Here is a 9270-nt window from a genome sequence, read left to right as displayed (position 1 = left end):
TAATGTACCACCCCGGCCAGGAGGACCTACATATGTCCCGGTGTGACAGGCACATCAGGAGGCACTGTTTTGTTAGGACTTGGAAGATAGGAAGGAGGTTGGAGTTTAATCGACCAGTGTACATGATAACTAATGTACCACCCCGGCCAGGAGGACCTACATATGTCCTGGTGTGACAGGCACATCAGGAGGCACTGTTTTGTTAGGACTTGGAAGATAGGAAGGAGGTTGGAGTTTAATCGACCAGTGTACATGATAACTAATGTACCACCCCGGCCAGGAGGACCTACATATGTCCCGGTGTGACAGGCACATCAGGAGGCACTGTTTTGTTAGGACTTGGAAGATAGGAAGGAGGTTGGAGTTTAATCGACCAGTGTACATGATAACTAATGTACCACCCCGGCCAGGAGGACCTACATATGTCCTGGTGTGACAGGCACATCAGGAGGCACTGTTTTGTTAGGACTTGGAAGATAGGAAGGAGGTTGGAGTTCGACCAGTGTACATGATAACTAATGTACCACCCCGGCCAGGAGGACCTACATATGTCCCGGTGTGACAGGCACATCAGGAGGCACTGTTTTGTTAGGACTTGGAAGATAGGAAGGAGGTTGGAGTTTAATCGACCAGTGTACATGATAACTAATGTACCACCCCGGCCAGGAGGACCTACATATGTCCTGGTGTGACAGGCACATCAGGAGGCACTGTTTTGTTAGGACTTGGAAGATAGGAAGGAGGTTGGAGTTCGACCAGTGTACATGATAACTAATGTACCACCCCGGCCAGGAGGACCTACATATGTCCCGGTGTGACAGGCACATCAGGAGGCACTGTTTTGTTATGACTTGGAAGATAGAAAGGAGGTTTGAATTCAATCGACCGGTGTACATGACAACTAATTGCTTGAACGTTTGTTTTCGTTTCTCGCTTATTTTGCTTTAGCTTTTTTTTGCTTAGACCTTTTATTTTTTAAACTTTTACTTGGGTTTTCTTTATTCTCATATCTCCACGCGTCTTCTTGTTTCATTTTGCTTCGCTATGAGCCTTTCTTTGACATTGTGTTTTTATTGATTTTGTCTTCTTATATAATTTTATTGACTTTCCTTCTATTATCTTCTTATTGGCTCTATCTTCTTACTGATTCTGTCTTCTATTATCTTCTTATTGACTCTATCTTCTATTCTCTTATTATTGATTATATCTTTTACTATCTTCTTATTGACTATCTTCATCGACGTTGCCTATTCTAGTCACTTTTTTCCTTTTATTGGCCCTTCTCTGCTCTTCCTGCTTTTCTTATCCGCTTCTTCTTATTATTATAATAGATGCCATTTAATTTGAAATTAACGAAACCCATCATTTTTTAATGCTATAATTTAAAAAAATATCAATGTGGAATTTAAATGAGCGGAACAAACCAAAGTTGATATCTACTTTTTTGCATTTTGGGTTAGCGATGATTTTAATGTTAACGTATATTAACATTTTATCCACGGCTGGAAAACGTTTGGGTCCCATTTTATGTCGTTTAGAGGTTCTTAGCTACTGATTACTTTTATAATACTTAGTAACTACAGTGTTTATTAATTTCATTGACAAGAAGAATATTGCAAAAGCACTTACAAAAATAAACACACTTGTTTAAAAATTAACGCTCCAATGAACATTCACATACTTTCCCAAAAGCCTGACTTCATTAGATCAAACTTTAAAATTGGGTTTCCTTCAAAACATGTTTTAGTAAGTTATCAACTTTTAGCAGTAACCCCACGATATACTACCAAAACGTTTTTCATGTTACATTATATTTTATTCACTATAAAAAATAATAATAATTGATTTCAATCGATGCCTGTCTCACTGAAAAAACCACATAACCCTAAAAGGTAAGTCACTTTTTTTTCTTAATCGATAATCATTTAACTTAAATGCAGGTATTTTTTTCACAAACTTCGATTTCATGGTTAAAATGATTGTATATTATAAGTTTTATTTTTTCGTAAATAAATGCACAGTTCCTACGCTGAAATTACCGCGTTAATATAGGTAGGCAAAAAACAGGTAAGTATCCAGTTATCTATAATTGTAATTCGTTAATAATCTTGGTTTCGTTCATGTCTTGTATGAAAATGGGAGCTAAGCCTGTGTAATACCAAAAACAAGTGCCGAAGTTCTCAATGTAAAGTAAATTGATGAGAAAATGGTAATCACGTGAAGAAAATTTGGTTAATTATTGAAAAATATACATTCTTACAGTTGACAGTAGTTTGTGATACCTTGGTAGACAAGAGAAACAAACTTGTGCTCGTATATTTTTTAATGTTTTTTTCTTAATTTTCAATCTCTGAAACCAACGATATAAAATAATAATAATAATAATAATAAAAACGTTTATTTGACAATAATTTTTTACATGTTTGCATATAGTTTGTACACATACATTTAGATGATTATATTGCCAAAAGGGCAACTGCTCAGCTGTACATTCCGGATTTCTCCGGGAATGTAGCTGGTTTTCAGCAGTGCCTTTAATATAATGTGTTATAAATCGATAAATACAAATTTCTTTAAAATAAAATAAAATATAAATTCAGGATTAAATTTACATAAAATACATAGATAAAATAAAATAAAATAATAATCACAAGTAGGTGTCCCTTTCATTTTAAATTCGATCAATGATGATGTTGTGCGGTTGACTGTGCTGTCAGCAACCATTCGCTGCAGAGCTTCTTAAAGCACTGCAACGATGTTGTTGTTCGAATAGGCAGTGGTATTTTATTCCAAAGTTTTGACGATGAGTAGCTAAAACTACCCTCAAAAACAGCAGTTTTATGTTTGGGGAGAACAAGTAAATGGTCTCTTTGGCGTGTACTATGTGCATGTGTGTCACGGGACCACTGCAGTCTGTCAAACAGATAGGAAGGAACCTTTGAATTCATCAAGTTGAACAGTTGACACATTTGATATTCGATGCCGATAGAGGTAAGGCGAGATATGCTCGCGTCTCGGGACATTATAGCAATATCGGACACATGCATTTTGGACTCGTTGTACTTGTTTTTGGGTTTTTTTCAATAAAGATGGACCGTAAACTGAGTCTCCATAGTCCAATATTGAGAGAACAAGACTATCAGTAATAATCTTGCGTAGTTTCACTGATATGTTATCTCTTATATTGTACAATAGACGAAGCCTCGAGTAGCACCACTGTGACCTGTTTTTAACATGTTCATCATACCTCAATCTACCGTCCACCATTATTCCAAGGTTGCGCGCAGCATCAACAAAGGGAACGGTGGTTTCATGTATTTTAAAAACGAATATTATACGTAGAAAAAGCATCTAAACTTCTTCCTATAAAACCGTTAACTTCTAAAATTTTAATCGTTGAGTTTTCTTTTCGTTATTTGCCAAAACAGTTGAATCGTAATCACCAGTAATCGGTACTTTGTAGTACATACGGCCTGTCAGATCGCAATTGTGACATTTGCGCATGCGTCCTTCTTAAACAATTGGGATATTAACGTTAACCAGCCGATCAAGTTTTCATGAATTTTGAATTGAATTTTCTCTTGACGAACGATGAAACCACCCAATTTATGGAAAGTTGAGTCGATTGACGATTTGATGACTTTGTCACACGTGATTTTTTTTCGAAACCACGCGCCATTAGTGGAGTATACATAGTTGCGTCAAAACTGGGGTTTTCTTACAAACTGTCTTAGTCAACAAAACACAGGCTTCAGCAAAACACTTAAGACTTTATAATGATTGATTAAAAAAATAACAATATCTTAACAAGCAGGCAGATGGAAGAATCTGGACCCCAACCAGTCCCCTTATTTACTATCCAGTTATTCTCGAAAGCTAACGCCATCTCTGGGTAACCTAATAGAACTAGTGCCATCTATAGGAGAGCTCCTATACTAATATCGAGGATATTACAATAATACAATATTATTCGTGTTAGAACAATGATGTAGGACCATTTAAAAAATGTTACTTTAATTTTAAAATGAAATAATATTTACAAATATTTTAACATTCGATTAAAGCTAATCAATGGCTTCCACCATTAGAACAAAAAAATAGTTTTTTTTCTACTGTGAGTCAGCAAATGTGTCTTCAAATTACTTTTCTGTGAACATGAATAATTGCATATCGAACACAAAAAAGGTTTTTCTCCACTGTGAGTTAGCATGTGTCTCGTCAAATTTTCCTTTCGAGAACATAAATAACTACATTTAGAACATGAAAAAGGTTTTTCTCCACTGTGAGTCAGCATATGTTTCTTCAAACCTCCCCTTTGGGAACATGAGTGGTTGCAGTCGGAACATGAAAAAGGTTTTTCTCCACTGTGCGTCAGCATGTGTCTCGTCAAATGTCCCTTGTGATAACATGAATAGTTACAGTCAGAACATGAAAATGGTTTTTCTCCAGTATGGGTGCGCAAGTGCTGTTCAAACGTAGACTTATGAGAGCAGGAGTAATAACAGTAGGTACAAGAGAATTTTTTCCCCGCAGATTGCGTTTTCAGATATGTCAATAAGTCTGAAAAAGATTACGGATATAAAATTAAAGGATTAATAACTGTAAACACAGTTAATTCTTAAAAACTTTAAAATTATAAAATCAGGAATTGTTAATTCTAACAAACTAAGTCGGATTCACCTGTTGGCTGAGTAATTCTATCAAAGCATTTGCTTTTAACATTCGGCAGGTCAATGTCGATTTCCACATAAGAAATACCCCCTCCATCTTCATCTCGGGGTCCTGTTTCTTCCCTAATGGGAACAGTCTCCTCATTAATGCTACCTGCAAAAAAAAAAATTACATACACTGATATGCCGAGACGTTTTAGATTTAAAATTACGGTCGTCCATCTCCGAGAGTAGTACAACAAAACTAAAATAATAACAATTGAAGACACTATCGATAACCCATTCATTTAAGAAATAAAAGGACCCCAGATGTCTAAGATGTCTTCAGGGCCGATGCTTCGAGATGGATAAATCATTCGCTCTTGTACGACATACGTAATTTCTTTCAGAGGCTATGAGTATTCTAACGAGAGAAGCAACTGGAACTGAGCTGGCTAATGTATTGGAATTGGCTAGCATCGGCCGTACTCTTAACCATTCGGGTACAGCTGATGTGCTGTCTCCTTCAGATGGTGTAAGTACCGCCATCTAACTAACTAACCATCATGCCGTTTCTCCGCAGGGGTAGGCAGAGAGGACGGACCGCCAAACAACTTGGTCTTGGCACACACTCCTTGCCTCATTTACATTCATACATCGTCTCATACATACTCTTTTATTATTCTGACTCTTAATATGGCGCGACTCAAGTATCTGATTCACTTGGTCGTGCCATGTCTTCCTCGGACGTTCCCGACTTCTGCTACCATTCACATTTGCATAGTAAATTCTCCTTACACTCCTTTCTTCGCTCATTCGCTCTACATGCCCAAAACAACTAAGCTTCCCTTTCTTGATCTTACTCATTACGCTTACATCAGCCTTGCACTCTTTGCGGATCTCCACATTCCTCACACGATCATACATAGTTTTACCACACATATGCCTCAGGGATCTCATTTCAACAGCATTCAATCAAATTTCATCCTTTCTTTGCCAGTTCCATGCCTCACTTCAATACATCAGGGTAGGTACCAGCACTCCATTGTGGACTGCTAACTTCGCTTCTTTGGACAAGTTTTTTGTTACTGCCAACTGCGTTCAGTCCTCCATTAATGGAGTTACTTGCATTTACCCTTCTTTCAATATCTCTGTAAGCCTTCCCATCTCTCTAGAACAAACTTCCTTATCCACCTGCTCCAAGTATTCCTCATTCACAGTTATATTGCACACTGTTTTCGTAATCTCTCTTTCAAACACCATTACTTTAGACTTACTTGCATTCATCATTAACTCATTCTTCATGCATACTTCGTTCATCCTAGACGCGAGAGACTGTCGATCATCCATACTATTAGCAATCAGCACCGCATCATCAGCGTACAGCCATCTATAGAAATATAATAACTGTAGTATCGAAAAAACTACAATAATTGTAGTATCGGAACCACAACCAAATAACAATTTCTCAAATAATAAGATGAGAGGATGACATTAGGGATTGGGAACTTTTTGTGAGCGATATAAATTTAAAGTGTGCAGTTTCCTGTAAAGATTGTTTTTAAGGTATTTACCTGAGTAACTTATCTAAGAAAAGATATGACGTTGTGAAAAAGCACAATATTTCATGTCTACACAACATTTTAAAACGAACAATGATTCCGAACATCTGAATGTCACAATTTTTTCACATTATGCAACGCAACTTACTGGCGGTCCGAGTACTCTCCGCATATTGCAAACATTCCTTCTTTACATCAGGGAGGTAGATATCTATATCCGTATCCGGCATTTCAGCTCCACCTGTTTCCTGGGGCTCTGGTTCCGTCTTAATGGTAATAGGTTCTGGATTAAGTAGATCCATGGCTCTGTCGTGGTAGTTTACGGTTCAAGCACAAAAAATATATCTGAAATCAAGCGTTGTTTTAACGGAACTCTAAAATGTATGTGCTCGGATTTTTTCGGTTGGGATATTTCGTAAAAATAATGAAGTAACAATGAATATCAAATATTTCAAAATAGAGATGTAATTTGACTACACAGAGCAGTGATTCCCCAAGGGGATGGAACCAATACACTTAAGATCCAGGGGGCGGTGAATGCCTCGAGGGCAAAAGGGTCCAAAGAAACGGCGGTCCAAGGAATAAAAAAGACATTTTCTTAAGGGTTCATCGATGGCGTAATTTCATTATTTTATGAAAATTACACTTTTTGTAAGTTACGCTTTAAAATATAAAGAGGATTTTTTCGCTTGCTCCCGTACATACGCAATATGAATATGATTCAATAGTTTTGTCCGTAAAATAACTATATTCTTTCAGGAGAGGCATTCCAATACAACACTGAATTGAATCACCTCTACCATACTGAAATTTTATGCCTTTCTTGAAAGGGTTGAGTTTTTACACGAGCGAAACTATTTAATCATATTCGTATCGCTTATGTACGGGGGCCGATATGCACGAAACCTAAACAAAATAAATAAATTGCAGCCACATCATTATAAAACAATTAAGATAACATTAATGTGGGGAAAAAAGACTTCAAAATACTCACACAGAATATGAAATCTATTGTCACAATTATTTTATTGGTAAATCGGTTTAACTGGTAATAAATCATTTAAAATTGGGAGGGGGTAAAATGGAATCATATAAATTAGTCGTCTAAACGTGGTCAAAAACTACAATTTGAAAATGGCCTCGAAAGCCAAAACAGCTGTAACAATAACAAAAACCAAAAAATACTTGCAGAACATAATAATTATATTATTAAATTTAAAAAAAAATTATAGGTAGTTCTACGAAAGAACAAAATAAAATATATATCTTACCTCCGAATTCAACAACAGCTTCGAATGTATTAAGAACAGGCGAGAAGTCACTGATTAAACATTTATACACAGAATTTTAAACAATATCATCGAATGCACCGAACTTCACTTCCCAAATTCACTGCCCAAATTTAAAAGTAACATCATTTCAATGATATAACATGTTCAATGGACATACATTTACACACACACTACACATGTCACCCCGTAGTTACTAAATATACATACTATATATAAGACATTACAAGGTAACCAATGTATTGTTTGTTTCTATAAAATAAAATTTCATTTAAAATTCCCATGGTAACGCTGCGTTACCAGACTCAAACAAAACGTCAAATGGAATCCCTAATTTAAGTCACCTGAGTAGGATTTACCGAATGGTGTAAGTTAAGCTAAGTCGCGTTGAACACAATTCAGATATGCATTTAAGCCTTACCCCAAATTACAGAGCAGTAGTATGTATGTTTGGTTTAGTCCAACAGAGCCCAAACAAATGTATGGATAGGGAGAATAAAAAAACTCTGTTTTCTAAAATTTCAGCATTGGAACTTACCAATAACTGACGGAAGTATTTAAGCAATATAACAACTTGGTTCAAACACTGTAAGTGATATCATGTACCATTGTAGTTTGGAAATAAGACGAAACCATTGGTAGGGACCTGACGGGGAAGAAAACATGACATACTCCAAGGTTATCCATAGACAATATTGAAGTCATAGACTATAAAGTAACAAATTATTATTCCATTCAAGTAAGTACTGAACACAATTTTACTTAAAAAATTACATTATTTTTAGATACATATATTTAAACCTGATTTACACCGCCACGCGTTGATGTGGCTCACTCGCTGCAGGTCCCCAATGCGCTGAATGCTACGTATACATACGCGAGCTGAACTGCCGAACTGAACTTCAACTTATGGGAAAGAAACTAAAAACGCTTGCAGTTGCTGTCAGTTCACGTTTCGGTTGGCAAATGTATACACTATAACGTAGTTACTTCAAGAAATGTGAATGCAACTTGTTTTCGTACAATGGCAAATGGCAAGTTGACCGGCGTAATTTTAAAATATCATCCGTTATTACTAATGTGTTTCAAAATACCAATGTTTTTTCACCTAAACATACCCTTAAAAACTCTTTTTCATTAGTGGAAGAATTGAAAGATATGATTCTCCCTAGTAATTCTACACTAATTTCTTTTGATGTTTTAAATTTGTTCCCCAATGTTCCCATAGAAGAGAGTAAATGTTTAATTTCTGATTTATTAAATAGTTCCGATCTCTCTATAGATTTTATAAAAGATTTAACTTCCTTGTTTAATATATGCCTGAATCAAAATTATTTTAAATTTAATAATGTTATATATCAGCAACGTGACGGCCTAGCTATGGGGAACCCTACCAGTCCTCTGATTGCTGATATATTCATGGATAACTTAAAGAAAAAAAATTTATCTAGTACCTCACATCTTATTAAAAATGTCTTGTACTGGAAAAGATACGTTGATGATGTTTTGTGTATATGGACAGGGACTAAGCGTCAACTGAATTCCTTCCTCAATCGTATAAACTCTTTTCATAATAAGATTAAATTCACATTAGAAATAGGCATAAATTCAACCTTAAATTTTTTGGACCTTACCTTATCGATTGTTAATAACAGAATTGATTTTAACATTTTTCGTAAACCCTCCTATACTGACGTTGTCATACACAGCACCTCCAATCACCCTATTTCACATAAGCACTCCGCATTCCATTCAATGGTCCATCGTTTA

The 9270-nt window shown here is 36.0% G+C and overlaps 1 long non-coding RNA gene across 1 annotated transcript; it reads right to left on the bottom strand.

The window, feature by feature from the left end:
* Positions 1-3994: 3994 nt before the first annotated feature.
* On the bottom strand, positions 3995-8179 carry LOC149413957 (uncharacterized). The gene is made up of 5 exons (XR_016303996.1): positions 8147-8179; positions 7483-7752; positions 6360-6556; positions 4681-4824; positions 3995-4560 (listed from the first exon to the last, which is right to left on the bottom strand). It is a non-coding gene; the product is annotated as an uncharacterized LOC149413957 (long non-coding RNA).
* Between the last annotated feature and the right edge of the window lie 1091 nt (positions 8180-9270).

Source organism: Hesperophylax consimilis, chromosome 20 (assembly GCF_061612785.1).
Source record: "Hesperophylax consimilis isolate HC1 chromosome 20, BYU_Hcon_1.0, whole genome shotgun sequence".
In the NCBI taxonomy this organism is placed as follows: Eukaryota; Metazoa; Arthropoda; class Insecta; order Trichoptera; family Limnephilidae; genus Hesperophylax; species Hesperophylax consimilis.
The sequence above is the reverse complement of the archived record's forward strand: the minus strand, read 5'-3'. Positions and strand labels throughout refer to the sequence as shown.